At 51.7% G+C, this 18,514-nt stretch overlaps 1 long non-coding RNA gene across 2 annotated transcripts; it reads left to right on the top strand.

Annotated features, from left to right (window-relative positions):
- The first annotated feature begins 2,912 nt into the window (after positions 1 to 2,912).
- Positions 2,913 to 10,553, top strand: LOC110197913 (uncharacterized). 2 transcript variants are annotated; one of them, XR_002321590.2, is made up of 4 exons: positions 2,913 to 3,223; positions 8,247 to 8,369; positions 8,456 to 8,520; positions 9,156 to 10,553. It is a non-coding gene; the product is annotated as an uncharacterized LOC110197913 (long non-coding RNA). The 2 variants fall into 2 exon arrangements; XR_002321591.2 differs by lacking the exon at positions 8,247 to 8,369.
- Positions 10,554 to 18,514: the final 7,961 nt, after the last annotated feature.

The following is an 18,514-nucleotide window of genomic DNA, read 5'->3' as shown; positions in this document are numbered from 1 at the left end:
TCCAGACCTTTAGAGATCACCCCATCCAAAGCCCACTCCCCTTCAGTTTTCAGAAGTCTAAGACCACACAAAGCATAAGCCCCTTCCCCCAACAGCCCCCTCCAGTGGCTGCTGGTCTCTGATTCCCAGCCTTTGGTCTCTGCCCTCTCCCAGTCATACTTAGTCTCCCACTCAGACATTTTCCTGGTTCCTTACAGAGGTGGTATGGTATCACAGTGGCTAGCTTGCTGGCCTTGGAGTCAGGGAGACCTGGGTTCTAATTCTGCCGATGTTCCCCAGCTGCAGGACCCTCTCCCATAAGGCTTGTCTTGGCCCAGCTCCCTGCTGGCTCTGCAGCAAAGACCCTGACCTTTCACCACCATGGCATGAGGATGCAGCTGAAGCCAGAAGAGTCCTTCATCTTCCAGCCAGGGCTGAGGACTCACTCAAGGTCACACAGTCAATCAGTCATCAGCAGAGGAAAGATTAGAATTTGCTTCTCCTGGCTTCCTCCAAGTCACATGTCTCCATCTTTTGTCTCTGCCTCTTTTTCACCTTCATCTTCCCCCCCCTTTTCTCTCTTCTCCTTTCTCTAAACTCGCCTCTTCCCCTTCAATATGTATCAATAATAATAGCAAATATTGTGAAAGCTTTTACAAACATGATCCCATTTGATTCACAACCCTGCAAAGCTGTGTCCATTCCCATTTTACAGATGGGGAAACTGAGGCAGGCACAGGTTAAGTGACTTGTCCAGGGTCACATGGCTACTTAAGTGAGGTCAGATTTGTTCTCAGCTCTTTCTGACTCCAGGCACCACATGGCTACAATGACCGTGTGCTAAGAATTGTGTTAGACCCTGACTTCTAGAAGCTTATAGAACAGGTGCCTATAAACACAAAGGTTAAGGGACAGGGCCTGGGCCATAGTTTCACTGCGGACTCCCCAGCTGAGGGAACTCTCTCTGCCAGAGCAGGTCAGCACCATCTTGGAGCGATTCCTGGGCAACTGAAAGGCTAGGTCATTTGTTCAGGATCACACGGCAGGGTGTCAGAGGACCTGAGAACCAGGTTCTTCTGCTCAGCAGGGGCCCCTGAAGTCAGTACAAAGTCATGTGAAAAACATGCGAAGCATTCTGAGGGCAGGCCAGCCCGGAGGGAGAAGGGGGGCTCTGCTGGAGGAGGCTCCCCTCCCCCACTTTCCTCCCTCCCTCCTCTCCTTTAACAGGGCTGCTTCCCTTGCCCTTCCCATTAGCCCAGGCCTCCAGCTCCCCTCCTCTGTTTCCCCTTCCCACTCTCTCAGGCTCAGGGTCCTTTCCTTGCCCACCCACCACTAGACTGGCAGCTTCTTGGGACCCAGGACTGTTCCTTATTTGCACAGTGTCTGGCACACAGCAAGCCTGGATAAAGGCTGGTTGATTGTCGGCTCCTTTTCCCTGTCCCTACACCTCTCCCAGCTTCTTCCCATTTCCTGCTTTTCTTCCCATCCCTTTCTTTCCCTCCTCTCCCATTTCCCTCTCCCTTCTCTCTGCCTTCATTCCCCTGCTACCCCTTCCCTCTGTCTCTCCAGGAGAGACATGGACTTTGGGATACAAGCGCCTGGTGTCAGCTTCTAATTGACTTCCTGGGTGACTCTGGATGGGCCATTTCCCCAGACCAGGCCTCAGTTTCTTCATCTGTAAAATGAGGAGGTCTGAGGTCCCTTCCAGGTCAAAAGCTCCGTCTATGTCTTCCTGTGTCTCCCCTTCCCCCCATATTTTTCTCCTTTCCCTTTCTCTTTCTTCTCTCCTCTCCTTTATTTTCCCCTTCTCTATCTCCATCTCCCAGGGTCCCCCTCCCAAACAGATGAAGCAGCTGATGCCTGGTTAGGTGAAGGGACTTGACCAAGGTCACAAGGTGGTATGTAGCCCAGGTTAGATTTGAACCCTGGGGCTACATACAACTGGCCCTTGCACTAGGCCAGGCTTTCTCCTGCCCCTTCTTCTCCCTCCTCCCCCTTTTCCTGACTCCCCTTCTGCTTTGACACCTCTCCCACTCCCACCCTCTTCCCTCCCTCTCTGCTCCTCCTCTCTCCCTCAGAATTCTCTTTCCATCTCTCTCTCTCTCTCTCTCTCTCTCTCTCTCTCTCTCTCTCTCACACACACACACACACACACACACACTTCTCTTTCCTCTTCCTCCTCCTCCTCCTCTTCTTCTTCTTCTTCTTCTTCTTCTTCTTCTTCTTCTTCTTCCTTCCCCTTTCTCTCTCCACCTCCCTCCCCCTCTTCCTCCTCCTCTTCTTCTTCTTTCCCCTTTCTCTCCCCACCTCTCTCCCTCCCTCCCTCTTCCCTCCCTCTCCTCTCTCTCTCTCACAAACACACTTCTCTTTCCTCCTCCTCCTCCTCTTCTTCTTCTTCTTCTTCTTCTTCTTCTTCTTCTTCTTCTTCTTCTTCTTCTTCTTCTTCTTCTTCTCTCCTCCTCCTCCTCCTCTCCCCCTCCTCTCCACCACCTCTCTCCCTCACTCTCTCTCCCTCCCTCCCTCCTTCCCTCTCTCTTCCCTCCCTCCTTCCCTCTCTCTTCCCTCCCTCTCCTCTCTCCTCCCTCATTCTCCCTTTCTCTGTCTCCCTCCCTCCCCCTTTTCTCTCTCTCTCTCTCTCTCTCTCTCTCTCTCTCTCTCTCTCTCTCTCTCTCTCTCTCTCTCTCTCTCTCTCTCTCTCCTCCCTCTTCCCTCCCTCCCTCTCTCTCCTCCCTCTCTCTGCCTCTCTCTGTCTCCCTCCCTTCCTCCCTCCCTCCCTCCTGTAGCCGCCTTCATCAGTATTCCTCTCTCGTCTCCTCCGCTCTCGGCTGCTCTCGGTGGCTGCCGCATCGCACCGTCCGAGGCAGGCGAGGCGGGGGCCGGGGCCGGGGCCGGGGCCTGGGGGGGGGGGGGGAGAGCCGAGCTGCTGGGGCCCCAGGAAGGCGGGCAGGAGGCAGGCAGGCAGGCGGCCGAGAGACAAGGAGGGAGGCTGCAGGCAGGAAGGCAGGCAGGAGCTAGCCCTGGGGGGGGCCAGGAAGGCAGGCGCAGAGCGCCCCCCTCCCCAAGCTGTGCCTCCGCGCCCGCCCCGCCCCGCCTGGGGAGGGGGCACCGAGGAACAGGAGCAGGAGCAGGAGGAGAGACCCCGGCCCCGCCGCAGCCCCGCCCCCAGACCCTTGCGCCTCGCTGGGGGGTGACCCCCCCCCGGGGCTGGCCATGCAGCGTCCCCGAGGGAGCCCCGCCTCTCGCTGTGAGTAGCTTGGGGAGGGGGCCCTGCGCCCACGCACCCTCTAATGAGGGAGGGGCGTTGGATAGGGAGGGGGGCGGGATCTCCTTAGAGAACCAAAAAGGAGGTGATTCTGGGCCAGGTGTGTGCGTGTATGGAGGGGGTCCCTCCTCGTCCTTGGGAGGGGGCAGGCTGCGAGCTCAGCCTGGGGAGGGAGAGCCTGGGATTGAGGACAAGACATGTGGGCTACTGTGCCGATTTGGGGGCTGCTCCCCCCTCTTCCGGGGCGGGCGGCAAAGTCCTCTCTCCACCGCTGCTGTTGGGGGTTGGGGGGGGCACGCCGGTGAAGGGGAGGGGGGGAGGAGAGAGGCGGGCACGGGGTTTCCTTGGTGACCGTGCCTGGCAGGAGCCGTTGCCACGGCAACAGAGGAGAACCGGGGAGTTTGGGAAGTAAGAATTGAAAAGGTGGTGGGGGGGTAAATGCGGAGAGAGGGGCCCAACCTCCTCTCCCCACTTCAGTCCTTGGCCCTGTGCCCCCCCGGAGTCCCCATCTGCTACCCCTCTGCCATTCCTTGCCCCAGCCCCATCCTGTCGGGCCAGCCTTAGCCCTCTCTCCAGTCCCGACCCCTTCCCTTCTCCCTTATCTTCCTTCCTGTCTCCATTACCCACATCTCTCCCCAAATTCGGCCTGTTTTCTTCCATCCCCATCCATCCATCTTCCCAGGGCTCCTGGCACTGCCCAAGCCCTGCCTTCATCCATGGCCCTCTCTCTTCTTCTCTTCCTGTTTTCATCCCTGTCTCAGTCACTCTTTCTTCACGTCCCTATCTCTTCATTCCCATTCCCAATACTTACCCTCCTGTCAAGCCCTGCCTCCCTTCCTCCATCTGCATTCATCTCTCCATGGCTGTTCCTCTCCCCATCTTTCATTCTCCTCCCTCTGTCCTAGCCTTCTGGTCCATCCCTCTCCCAGCTCCAGCTCCAGCTCCATCTTCTCTGGGATCTTTGCCCCTCTGTCCAGCACCTCCAGCTACTCTATAGTAGGGTCCCTTTCCCCCAAGATATGCACCCACACCTCCCGCTATGTCTCTCTTCCCATCTTTCTCACCCAAGGACCCCTCCTTCTTTCCAGCGCCTCCAGCCTTTCCAGCCCTTGCCCAGGATCTCATTTCCAGCCCCACCACTCTCCCCCAGAACCTTTCCGCTCCTCAGAGGCCCCAGTCGTCATTCCTTAGGGCCAGGCCCCATCCTCATCCCTTTCCCCAAGGTCCCTGCCCAGTCCCATACCCTTCTCCCAGGGTCCCCAGTCTCACCTATCTCCCCCACTGCCCTGTTCCTCTCCTTGAGGTTCCCAAACTCAGGCCCTCAATCCCTGCTTGGCTATTTCCTCTATTCTTGGGCCTCACTGCCCCCCACTCTCCTCCTCCTAGATCTTCCTATTCTGCTCCTTTTCCTTCTCCATGGCCTCCACGAAACCTCTCAAATTCTCTGACCCATCCAGAGTGCTCCCTCTGCCCCCCATGCTCTTCCAAGCCTCCTCCCAGCCCCTCCTCCTCCTCCCTTCACCCTCCAAACAGTTATCTCTTGGAAGCCTCTTATTGGGGTGGGGAATTCCCCTGAGGAGGGGCTGACTCCAGGGAGGGAAGGCCCCCTGCACCCCGACCCCCTGGGCCAGGAGCTGCAGTCATCTTCTCTGCATCGCTCCATTGCTATGCGCCTCACATGCCTAGTCCCAGCCCGCGCAGCCGCCAGACAGGGACTGAGGCAGCAGCAGCAGGCTCTGGGAGGAATTGGAGCCGACTCCCTTCCAGGACCCCTCCGGCAGCCAGCTCTGCTCTCGAAACTTGGTGGCCCAGCCTCTGCGTCCCCCAGTCCCTATTCTCCATTCCCTTAGAAGCTCAGGGCTCCAGATGTCCCCAAAGACCAGCATGCTCCCCCCATCTCTCCCCCTTTTTCCTACCTCCTTCCTTTTCTGTGAATTTCCTCATATTGTGGTATCTGATTCTCTTCATGCTGCACACTCACACACATCCACAGGAAGGACATATTTGGAATTGAAGAGAGACACACTGAGTGAGAAACGCTGTAAGAGAGATACACTCAGGGTCACACACACACACACACACACACACACACACACACACACACACTGAAAGAAATACCCAGGGTGGATGAGACCCAGCAGGTAGGAGTGTAGGGAAGGCACCTTCTGCATACAGTAGGTGTTCAATAATATGTTCAACTGCTTTGAGAGGCCCATTGAGTGTCTATGAGGGGTGACAGGGAGAGGCAATAATCTGGCTTTTCATCAGTTTGGTTTACGTTACATTTTATTCTCAGAATGACCCTTTGAGGTAAGTGGTATGGGTATGATCACCCCATTTTACAGGTGAGGAAACAGACCCCTGGAAGGGAAAGTGACTTGCCCAAGGCTCTTAAGTCAAACCAGGGTCCTCCAGCTCTGAATCTAGGGATTTTTCCATCATGCAACACTGAGTCACAAAGAAAGAGAAAGGGATGGACACAAAATGGGTGGGGGCAGACAGACAGGATTAGAGAGAAGTTACAGTCAGGCTCCAGGGACTTACATAGTGTCTCTCTCTCACACACTCACACAGAGTTATTAGAAAAGAGACTGAGTCAGCCCTCCTCAACATACAGATGTGGGATTAGAGACTTGAACAGTTACAGACCCCAAAGCCATCCAGAGTCAGAGAACAATTGTGAGAAAGACAGAAGTATGGCCGTTCAGAGGCAAACACGGAGCCTTTCACAGACACAGCCAAGAGGGGCTTGACCAGACGCACAAAGACCTTGTCTTAGACAACCCCCCCCCCTACACACACACACACAAATGCTGAGGGCCTCATACACAGTGTGAGTTACAGAGACAGCCCACTCACTATCAGACTGACAGTGACAGAGACATTGAGAATCAGAGAAAGTAGAACGTCAGAGCTGGGAGGGACCTTGGAGCATTGACCATTAGAGTGGGATTTTCTGGTCCAGCCCCCTAGACAGCCACAAAGTTATAGAGCCCCCCCCACACACACACACACACAATCAGACCTTCGTGCTGTGCGATACAAACAGCATCATAGAGAGATAGCCAGAGAGAGTCAGTCAGCACACTGCCAGTGACACTCAGCTAAAAGTAAGAGCCCAGCTAATGTCAGAGGCTTCCCCTGAGCCCAGAGAAGGATTAACATAGCATGTGGGGAGGGCACAATGAAGTGGCTAATTCAGAGAGAAGCATCTATCCATAGTGTCCCCCCCTTTACACACGCATGCACACACAGGCATGCCTGCACACAGGTCCTCCACTTGCTCATGGCTCTGTGGAAGGAGACAGAGGGCTTGGGAAGAGGCCTTCACTGGGAGGAGGAGGGAAGCTGGATTCTTCCTGCTGCCCCCCCCCCGCAAACTTTCTCATTCAGTGACCTCTTCTCTCTTGCCGCCTCTAGCCCCCTTCCAGCTCATTCTCTCTGTCTGCCTCGTTTTCTTTCTCTGCAATCCGACTCTATTGATCACTTGTCTCTCTCTCTCTGTCTCCCTTTCCATCTTCATCATCCATCTCCATCTTTCATCCCCTCCATCACCTCTTCCACTCATCCTTCTCTTCTTATTGCCCGTCTGTCTAAATGTGGCATCTTGAGTCGCCTGGCTCCGTCATTCTCCCCCTACTCTCCACTCCCTTTCTCCACAGTTTCTGCTGCATTCTTCTCTTTTCCTTGACCCATCTTCCTTGATCTGAACTGCTCCCCTGCTGGCCCTGTTGCCTTTTGTTTCTCCTTCCATGCCTTTAGACTCTGATCTGCTAGTCCATCTCTCTGGCCCCATGTGAACCTTGTCATCTCAGGACTGCTGCCTTCATTTCACGTTTACCATGCCTGTTTTTCAGTCCGGTCTTCTTTCACCTCTTTCTCTGCCTCTTTGTCCTCTGCTGTCTCTGCTTTCCTCTCCTCCATCTCTGTGGTCTTTCTGCCATTCTTGACCTCTTTCTTCTCTCTAAGCGCCTCTCCCTTTCATTCCCTTTCCTCTGCCTGCCCGGGTCTGTCTTTATCACTTACCCTGCCTCACTCTCTTCTTTGTCTCTGTCTCTTGGCCTCAGACCAGTGTGGAACAGTGTGCTGGGATCTGGGAAAGGTACACAATTTAGGTCAGACATGTTCTTGCCTTCAGGGAACTTAGAGTCTACTGGAAGGTAGGACAAGCATAGATAACTGTAAGGTACACTATTTCATCCTAAGCGCACTAGAGAGTTACAAAACAGAGTGTTTGATGAATTCAGAAGAGATTGCCATTCTCAGCCAATGTGGAGGCAGAGATGTCACTGTGATTCGGGGGAGAGGGGTTGTCAGGCTCAGTAATGCATGGACACCCTGGAGTTAAGAAGACCTGAGTTCAAATCCAGCTTCATACACCGACTAGATGAGGTACCCTGGGCAATTTACTCTGTTTGCCTCAGTTTCCTCATTTGAAAAATAAGGATAATAATGGCACCTATCTCCCAGGGTTGTAAGAATCAAATGAGATAACTGTAAGGTGCTTAGCATAATGCCTAGTACCTAGTAAGCGCTAGATACATGTTAGCTACTATTGTTATTACTGAACCTATGCCTGCCTCAACTTCATCATTTGTAAAATGGGGACAATAATAGAACTTATCTCCCAGGTTTGTTAACCTCAAATGAGATAACATTTACAAAATGCTTGACATAGAGACTGGCACATAGTGGACATTTAATAAATACGTATTGAATGAATAAATTAATAGAGCAGGTGATTGGGTGTTGCTGTCTTGACAATGGTTTTTGTTGTAGGAGGTTATATGATTCACACTCAGGATCAGGTCAGGATACAGGTGACAGGCTATGGCCGTTGCTTCCTTGGCCGTGTCAAAGAGCAGGTAACAGGAAGGTTTCCTTTGTGGAGTAGAGGTGACCACTTGGCTCCCTGTGTCAGGACAGAGGTGACTGTGTTTCCCCTTTCCAGAATATAGGTGACAGGCTTCTGTCTTCCCTTCTTTAATCCCTAATTATGTCACAGTCTAGGTGCCACCCATGTAGGTGTCTAGACTGGCTGACTCCCCAACCTGCCTTTGTCAGGGGGTAGGGGGAATCCATCTCTCCAGCATTCCACAGCCATGTTCCACATGTCATCTGGCTAAAGGTAACAGTTTGATTTTTCTGGGCAGGAAGTTGCTAACTGGCTCCCTGTGTCCAGGGGCAAGTAACTAATTGCCCTTCTCTTCTCAGAACAGGCTAAGGCTCCTTCCCTCCTTCCTCAACTCCATCCTGCAAAGACCCACACTCATCAGAGGGTAGGTCACAGAATGATAGAATTAGAGCCAGGAGGAAGGGACCTTGGGGGTCAGCTAGCCCACTCTTCATTTTACAGATGAGGAAACTGAGCCCCAAATAGGGGAAGAGACTTGTCCAAGGTCATACAGCAACTGGAAGAGCCAGTTTTTGAACCCATTTTCTGGCTCCACATCTAAGGCTCCTCATAGTGCCATCACACAAGAGTAGAGAACCAATGTGGTATATTAGAGAGAATCTCGAATTTGAAGCCTGGCAGGACCCTGGTTCAAATCCTGCCTCTGATGATAGCTGTGTGATCATGATGAAATCACTGAACCTCTCCAAGCCTCAGTTTCCTCATCTGTAAAATGGAGAGAAAAAATACTTTTAGTACCTACTTCACAAGGTTATTGTGGGGGGACAAATAAGTTAATGGGTGTAAAAGGCTTTGTAAACCTGTAAAAAAAAAAAAAGCTCTGTCTCAATGTTAGCTGCTGTTACTGGTAGCCAGGTCACAGTTGACTGACCACAGCTCTTCATCATGCCCCTATTGCCTAGGGAATAAAATTTTTATATTTTATTTTATGTTATTTATTTATTTTATGTTTTTTTTATTGATACCTTTTGTTTTTACACTCTTTATTTTCAAATACAGATTACTATTCTGCCTCTACCCTTATCCAGTGAACCATCCCTTGTAACAAAAAAAAGAAAGAAGAAAAACCCTTCACATCAACCCAACCCGACAACATGTGCAATCTTTCACACCCAGAGATTCCCACTCTTGCAAAGAAGGGGGGGAGGGGCATTGCTTATCTTTTCCTCAGGGCCGACCTTGGTCACTGTAATTACACAGTGTTCAGCATTAGGGTTTTCTGTGGTTGCTGTTCTTTCTGCTTATGTTTTTGATATTCCTTTTGTATGCTGTGTTCCTAATTCTGTTTGCTTCACTCTGTTCGTTATAATTAAAATTTATTTTCATGGCCCCAAAAGGCAAAACTGGGACAATTGTGCAAATGGGATGAATCCAGATTTCATCTAGATGTAAGGAAAATCTCCCAATAATTAGAGCAGTGCACAACAGAAGCATAGAGGTTCAGATTCCGTGGCAGCCACTTACCAGCTGTGTGATTAGAGACAAGTTGTCTCAGGTCTGTGGACCTCCGACTACCTAAAGTACCCTCCCAGGCAGGGCTGTGAGTGTCATCTGAGGTGATGCGTCTCAAGCACTGGTTAGTGTGTAGGTCCCTGAGTCAGGGCGCAAGATATGGATCCTGCTAGGGTCTTTTGGACAGATTGGGATCCATATCCCTCTTCCTCCCTCCCCCATATCATTCACCAAAAGCCACAGCTGGAAGGAGCCTCAGAGACCCTCCGAGTCATGAGTTCTTTATTTTTGTGAGTATCATGGACCTGTTTTTCAAATCTGGTGCAGCCCAGGGACCCCTTCTCAGAATCATGGTTTTAAATACATGAAATGAAACACACAGGATTACAAAGGACTCCGATTTTGTTGAAATTCAGATGCATCTTTTCACAGTTCATGGACTTCCTGAAATCTGACTGCCAAAGGGTCCTTGGACCCCGGATTAAGAACCTCTGCTCCCATACCACAACCTCTTCTTACAGAGGAAGAAGCAAAGGGATTTGCCTGAGGTTATAGCTCAGGGAAACTAAGGTGAAGCTGGGAGGGTCTATCTGAGCCTCCTCACTTCTCATGCAGGGGTGTCCCCGGCACGCAAGGGCATGGATGTCAGGCGGTGCTTACCTCGTCCTCAGAGTGGAGGTGACTGCCTGGCTCCAGGCACTCACATAGGATGTGTAAGAGACACTCTCTGGTCTCTCTTTCCTCCACACTCCCTTTGCCCTGCCTCAGCCTTTCCCCCTGCCCCTCAGACTAGGTCAGGGTAACCATTGAGGGTGGTAGTTCTCTCTCAGGTGGGGCTGCAGACAATGCCCTCACTGACCCCTGAAGGCAGGGTGGATTTGCCAGTCTGGGGAGGGGGGAGAGGCTCTGGGGTGTTTGGAGAAAGGCAGGCAGTTCCTTCTCTCCCCCCAGTTGCCTAGTAACCTGCTCAAGACTGTTGTCATGGCAGTTGGAGACAGAGGAGGAAGTTGGGAGGGGGCTGTGGTGTTGCCCTAGGAAATGGAGGGGGTGGGGTGGGAATGTTGGGTCTCTACCACCCCCTATGCTAGGGGAGAGCAGGGGGCTGGGAGGGTGAGGATAAGTTAGTCCTGGAAGGAGGAAATAGGGGCAAGGGCTGGGTATGGGTTGAGGCCTGAGGACAGATGGAGGGGTCACTGCAGACCACACATGGGATAGCATGTCTTTCTAGATCCACGTCTTAGGGAGGGTGCTGTTGAGCTAGACAGCAGCCAGAAGACCCCAAGTAGAATGGGAAAGCTGAGGCCCTTGGGAGAGCCACTGGAGGAGTTGGGGGTGGGGTAGCCTCAAGAGGAGAAGGCAGAGGAGGGAGCATGGATGGACCCTGCCTTCAAGGCTGTCAGGAGCCATCCCACAGAGGAGGGGCCCCAAGACAGAACCAGGAGCAATCAGGGGAAGTTTCTGGAGCATGCAGATTTGAGCTAGATTTCAGGGAAAGCTTCCCAGTCAGTCAGCAAGCATTGATTAAGCACCTACTGTGTGCCAGGCCCTGTGTGAGGCAAAGGATAGGCCCTGTCCTTGAGGCACTTACAGTCTAATGGGAAAGACATACAGAGCAGGCTGTATCCAGGATAAATGAGGGAAGGCACCACATTAGCGGGGTTCAGGGCTTCATGAAGAAGGTAGGATCTTAGCTGGGACTTGTAGGAAGCCGGGAGACAGAGGAAGAGGGAGAGCATGGGGGCAGGCCAAAGAACTAGCCAGAGCTGCAAGGTGGAGGTGGGGTCACTGGATCTGAGGGTGTGGGGGTCTTGAGGTGGAAGGAGACAGCACAGAGAGGAGCGGGCAGGTTGAGAAGGGCTGCAAAGGCCAAACAGAGCATTCTATATTTGTTCCTGGAGGCCATAGGGAGCCACTAGAGGTTACTGAGTTTGTGTGTGTATGTGTGTGCATGTGTGTGCATGTGCATGTACATGTGTGTGCATGTGTGTATGCACGTGCATGTGTATACCTGTGTGGTGTGCGTGTGTGCATGTACGTGTGTAATGCATGTGTGTTGCATTGTGATGTGCGCATGTGTGTACATGTGTGTGCTATGCATGTGTGTATAATATGTGTTGCATGTGTTACATTGTGGTGTGTGTGTGTGTGTGTGCGTGTACATGCCTGTGTGTATGCCTGTGTGTGCATGTGTATCTGTGCATGTGTGCATGTGTGTGTGCATGTCTGGGTGACATAACTGGACCTGAGCTTTAGGGTTAGGGTCCCTTTGGGGGCTGAATGGAGGATGAAATGGAGGGAGAGAGCCTGGGGGCAGGCAGACGGCCCCCCCCTTGCCTACTGCCAGTCCAGGTGTGAGGTGACGAGGTTCTGTGGGGGCAAGGGCAGAAGAGAAGGGAGACAAGGAAATCCCCAGAACATGGTGGCTGGTGGGGAATGGTGGGTGAGAGATAGTGAGGAGGAGTGGACAGTGGCTCCTGGCTTATGAACCTGAGTGACCAGGAGCCCTGACAGCAGTCAGGAAGGCCAGAAGTGGGGAGGGGTTCTGTTTGGGACCTGTTGGGGTTCGGGTGTTTCTGGGCCATCCGGCCTGAAGTGTTTCATGGGCCGTTGGCCATGTAAGATGCCAAGGTCAGGAGAGAGACGAGGGCAGAGAAGTAGATCCGAGCATCATCAGCATAGAGATGACCGTTGGATTTCTAAGCACAGAGGAAATCACCGAGTGAGACAGTACAACGGGAGAATGGGGAGCCTGGCCAGAGCCCACGGGACAGCCGCAGCTCGTGGGAGGCTTCATGGAGTCACCAGATCTGCACCTCCTCACAGGCGGCTCCTGCTTCTCCTCCTTGGCCATGCCAGGGCACAGAAGCCCTGCGCTGGTTCCCCTGCCCTCAGAGGGAGCTGCCCAGGGCAGGACGCGCTCAGCAGTGCTGCCCTCTGCATGAGGTCAGTAAAGGAGCCAAGTAGGAGTGGTCAGACAGGTAGGAGGAGAGTCAGGAGGGAACGGTGGCAGGAAAACCTAGAGAAAAGAGAGCGTCTGGGAGGAGAGGACGGTCAGCAGAGCCCAAGCTGCAGAAACCCAAGAAAGATGAAGACTGAAGAAAATCTATCAGATTTGGCCATTTGTCCCCAAAGCTGCCCTGAAGTAAAGTAGGTAGTGAGCGCCCCGTCAGATGGAGGTTGGATTGCCACTTGGAGGGGGTCCCTGTTTTGGCACAGGCTGGACTAGATGAGGGCCTTGCCAGCTTTGAGATGCTGTGGTTTTATGTGGGAGTGGGGGCTCCTTGGGCCAGATGACTCAGTCCTGGGGCCAGAGAGGGGCAGGGATCAGCTATGGCTCTTCAGATAAGTTACCAGGGCTAAGGCATGGGAGTGCTGAGGAGCAGGGCCAGATGGAGAGCTTTGGATGGAGGGGTCCTGCGGCAACCATGGGGCTCAGGGGTGGGGATGACCATCGCAGGTAGGAGCTGGAGGCAGGTCTTAGGTCAGGGACTCAGGGGACTGGGGCTCTCTGAGTCCTGAGGGAATGGGCCAGGAGCCAGGCGGCCAGAAAACACGGGCAGGGGCTGTGTGTGGGCCTGAGCCAGAGCAAAGGCCCAGTGGCTGTGGGGAGAAGGGGAGGAGCAGGGGACAGGGGGCAAGTGCCTGAAAGTACAGTCACTCAAGAGTGTATCTCTGTGTGTGTGTGTGTGTGTGTGTATGATATGTGAGTGTATATTATGTGTGTGAGTGTTTATGGATATATATGTTGTGAATGTGCATGAATATGTATGTGTGTTTGTGTGTGAGTACACGTGTGTGGGTGTGTATGTGTGAGTGTGTATGTATGAGTGTATATATGTGTGTTGTGTGTGTATGGATGTGTTACTGTGAGTGTGTATATGTGTATGGATGTGTGTGAGTGTGTATGTGTGAGTGTATATATGTGTAAGCATGTATGTGTTTATGTATATGTGTGTGTGAGTGTGTATGGGTGTGCATATTGTGAGTGTGTATGTGTGTGCGTGTGTATGAGTATGTGTGTATTGTGTGTATTAGAACATATATGGATATATATGTATATGTGTTTGTGTATTGTGAGTGTATATGTATGTGCGTGGGAGTGTGTGTGAATGTATGTGTATATGTGTTCGTGTGTATTGTGAGTGTGTATCTGTGTGAGTGGGGGGGGGTGCATGTATGTGTGAGTGTGTGTGTGGGTATGTGTGTGAGTGCGTGTGTATGTGGGGGTGAGTGTGTGGGGGTGGGGGTGGGGGTGTAGGGAAGATCTAAGGCATGGCAGGCCCGATGCCTCTGTCCTAGGTCTCAGGGGAGTCCTGGCAGGAGGACAGAGCGAGGGGCCAGATGTGACTCTTTGGCCACAATGAAGGGAAGCCCGGGGAACGGGCTCAGGCCGTCTTGGAACACTGTGTTGGGTTCTAGCCCCCATTTTAGGAGGGGCCTGAGGAGCTGGAGCGTCGGAGTGCTCCTTCACTGTCTGCAGATGGCCCCTTCAGTCCTGGCCCCTTGCCCCCTTCGTCCTAACCTTGATCCTCAGGCTCTCCTTTGCCTGGAGGATAGACCCATCCACACAGGCATAAGGTGGTGCCGGGTATTTGAAGGAGGGAGACCGCTGGGGAGGAAATGATGAAGGCTTCTTGAAGGAGGGGACACTTATCTTGGATGTCCCAGACATGACAGGTGGGATTAGATGAGTCCCCCTCCCCAAGATTGGAGCCAAGGGAGTGACTGGGGGCTGAGTTCTTGGGAGAGGGAGAACAGGATTTGGGGAGCAGAGGGAAGGGGCCTGGTATAGACCTTTAGATGGAGGGGAGAATGGGGGCAGGGTGGCCAGCTTCTAGGGGAGATCAGGCAAAGAAGTGGATTTAAAGGGATGAGGCCCTAGGGTGCAGATGACCAAGGTCAGGAGTAAGGTGTGGGTGAGAGTGGAGAGCAGGAGTGGTGAGGCAGGTTTCCTTCTTCAGGGACCCTCTTCCCTCCAAGGGCCAGTCTCTGCCCTTCTCTGCCCTTGATGCCTGCCACCATCTTGTGTATATTTGATCTGCCTCTGTATCTATACCTGGTGTACTCCCTGAGGACAGGGCCTGCCTCCATGCCTTTATATCCTCAGGGTCTACCAGATTGCTTTGTGGAGTGATTGCATAGGAGGCTCAAGATAACATCCAAGTCAAGAAGGTCCTTGGAATAATCGAGGCTGATGTCCCCATTGCACAGATGAGGGCCCTGAGGTTCAGAGCAGGGGTTGCCTTTCTTGTGGTGACACAGTCAAGGTCTGCTGGTTTCCAGCCAGCCCCTTGTCACCTGGAGGTGACATCCCTTTAGCTACTCTTCTCTCCCTGCCCTTCCAGTCTGTGCTCATCTCTCCCCGGCCCCTCTGGGCTTTAACCTGGGCCCAGAGCTCTGGTCCATACATGGTGACCAACTGCAGGGGGTTTCTCTCTCCAAGAGATAGTACTGTTCTGTATTTGTTGAATGAACAGACACCTCTATATTTTCCTTCCCTTTCCAAGCTTCATCTGACCCACTAATTATAGAACCAGGGTTGGTAATGAGGATACCTTACTTAGAATCAGAATCTCAGAGGAGGAAGGCTCTCAGGAGCTGGACCTAATCCAATCCCTTTATTTTACAAATGGAGAAACTGAGACCCGAGGAAGTGAAGGCACATCCCCAAGGTCATGCAGAAGTGAGACTTTACCAGGCCTCTGTCTCCAGCACCAGTGGAGTTTCCATTGTATCAGAGCTAGGCCAGCAAGCATCCAATTGCTCATTCTCAGACAAGCTCCCTTGGCTGGGGCATAGAGGTGTGACTGAGTGGCTGCCCTGGAACATATTCCCCCATTCCTCACTGAAGGAGGGGAGAGGAAGCGAGGAGAGCGAGGGGAAGGTGGCTGAGGAGCCGGGTCAGGAAAGGCAAGCATCTTGGCCAGGTGAGCGTGGGCGAGCTTTCTGGCTTCTGTGGAGGAAGGGCTTCCAGCTCGGACACCATGCTCTCTCTTCCAAGACTCATCGAGACCTTTTCTAGGTCTGACTGATGTTCTCTTATGGCTCTGGCTCTCTGGGTCAATGTGACTTTTACAGGTTTGCCTACATGTCTATTACACTTAATGTATACTATATACGCACATATGTGTATAGTATACATTAACAATTTTATTTACTTATTCATAATTTAACTTTTATTTTTCACTTCCAAATTCTTTCCCTCCCTTGCCCAATAAGAAGGCCAGAAATACAATGAGAAGGTCTATATTTTAAACCCCACAGTCTCTTTCAGTTCAAGCATTCTCAAGCAGGTTCCACCTAGCTCCGACATGCTATGTTCTGAGGGGCTCTTGGACTTATGTGCTATGTGCCCACAGCCCTTCCAGTGCTAACATTCAATTCAGTTCAATTTCACAAAGAGTTAGTTGTTAGGGACCAGTACTTTGTGAAGGAGACCAAGAAAGAAGCAGACCAGTTCTAAGGAGCTTATGTTTGGGGGTCTTTTAGCTCTGAGATTCTGTGTTCTGAAGTCCCTTCCAGCTCAGACATTCTGGGTTCTGTTTCAAGGTCCCTTACAATTTGGACATCCTGTGTTCTCTTCCATTTCAGCTTTTGTGGCTCTATGTTCTAAGATCTTTTCTAAGATTCTAAGATCTAAAGCCAGCAGCTAAATGGCCCAATGGATAGAACACTGGGCTTGGAATCAGGAAGACTCATCTTCATGAGTTCAAATCTAGTCTCAGGCACTTACTAGCAAGTGTGACCCCAGGCAAATCACTTCACCCTGTTTGCCTCAGTTTCCTCATCTGTAGAATGAGCTGGAGAAGGAAATGGTCAACCAGTCCAGTATCTCTGCCAAGAAAACCCCACATGGGGTCACAGAGAGTTGGACAGGACTGAAATGACTCAACAAGAAGATCTAGATTAAGTCTTCCAGACTCCCTATGGTTTAAATCTGAGGTCCCTTCATCCAGCTGACATGTTATGTCTGAAGGTTCCTTCCAGTTTTCTCCATTCCATATTGCCAGTTCTCAGTTCTCCTCTAGCTCTGACATTTCCCACTCGAAGTGTAAGGTCCTGTCCATCTTAGATGTTGTGTGTTCTGTGTTCTCACCTTCCCTTTTTTAAATCTTGGGACTTTTCCAGTTCTGCCATCCTTGGTTCTAAGGCTCCTTCAGGCTCTAACGTTCTGGGCTTTTAAGCCCTGCTACTCGATGTAATGTGCCAAGTTATAGGATCTCTCCTAACTTGAATGTTCTCCATTCTGAAGTCCTTTCTAGCTTTGCTGCACTGCTATTTTATATTCTAAATCTAAAATCCAGACCACCACACTCAGGGGTTCTGTGCTCTATGGTCTCCTCTAGCTTCAACATCCTATGTTCTAGAGCCCACTCCAGCTCTGATGCTTCATTTAATCTAACAGGCATTTATTAGGTCATCATTATGTATAAGGTCTGTTGCCCAGGTTGGGGATAAGAAGTCATACTCATAACCTGATCTCAGAACCTGCTAATCTGACTCTAGGAGCTGCTGACTGACATTCAAGGGAGGGTTGTGGAGGAGGGCTGTGAGGCGTGTTGGGAGGGTTGGGATCACTTCCACGAAGTGGGGGAGAGGGAATCCATGCAGTTGGACTTGGAAGGAAGGGACCTTGACAGATAGAAATTGAATGGGGTGGGTGGGGGGGACATAATTTTAAAAAAACCAACCACAGGACAAGAATAAGGAACAGAATACTAGTCCAGCCTGGCTCTAATGTGTGAAAGGGAAATAGTATAAGATAAGGCTAGACAAGTAGGTTGCAGCCAGATTGCACATGCCAGCTTGTGTTTATATTTTATTCTAAAGGCAGTCAGTCAATAAACATTTATTAAGTGCCTACTATGTGCCAGGCACTATGCTAAGCTCTGGGAACACAAGAGGAAGCAGAAGCCGGTCCCTGCCCTCAAGGAGCTCACAGTCTAATGGGGGAGACAAGAAGCAAACAAACACATACAGACAAGCTATAGATGGGATAAATAGGAAATAATTAACAGAGGGAAGGCACTGGAATTAAGAGGGGTTGGGGGAGGCTTCCTGTAGGAGGTGGGATTTTAGCTGGGACTTGAAGAAAGTTGGGGAAGCTAGGAGGCAGTGAAGAAAAGGGTGAACCTTCCAGGCACGGGGAACAGCCAGAGAGAGAGAGAGCCTGGAGCTGAGAGGTGGAGGATCTTGTGTGTGGAACATCCAGGAGCCCAGGATCACTGAATCCAAGAGTCTGTCACGGGGGGTGAGGTCTAAGAAGACTGGAGAGGTAGGAGGGAGTCAGGTTACGAAGGGCATTTTGTATTTGATCCTGGGGTCAGTAGGAAGCCACGAGAGTTTACTGGGTGGGAAGGTGAAGTGATGGGACCTGCCCCTTGGGAAATCACTGGAGGTTGTACTAGAGGTAGGTAAACCCCTGGCAGCTTTGGCATTAATCTAGGAATGAGGTGATGGGGGCCTGCACCAGGGGGTGGCAGCATCAGAGAAAAGGGAACACATTGGAGTGATGCTGCCGAGGTAAAATCAACAGGCCTTGGCACCATATTGCATATGGGGGTGAGAGACAATAAGGAGTCCAGGACGACTTATAGGCTGGAAGCCTGACGGACTGGGAGGATGGTGCCATACAGTAATAGGAAAGGTAGCAGTGGGAGGAGGCATGGTCTAGGGAGAAAGATAACAAGTTCCATTTGGGGCATGTTGACTTTAAGGTGTCTACTGGACATTCAGTTGGAGATGTCTGAAAGGCAGTTGGAGAGGAGAGATTGGAGGTCAGCCAAGAGACTGGGACAAGAAAGGTACATCTGAGAATCATCAGCATAGAGATGGTGATTAAATCCATGGGAGCTGATGAGATCTCCCAGTGAAGTAGTATAGAGGAAGAAGAGAAGAGAAGAGGG

This window comes from Phascolarctos cinereus, unplaced genomic scaffold (genome assembly GCF_003287225.1).
Source record: "Phascolarctos cinereus isolate Bilbo 61053 unplaced genomic scaffold, phaCin_HiC Scaffold_726;HRSCAF=1367, whole genome shotgun sequence".
In the NCBI taxonomy this organism is placed as follows: domain Eukaryota; kingdom Metazoa; phylum Chordata; class Mammalia; order Diprotodontia; family Phascolarctidae; genus Phascolarctos; species Phascolarctos cinereus.
This window is presented reverse-complemented; position numbering and strand designations above follow the sequence as displayed.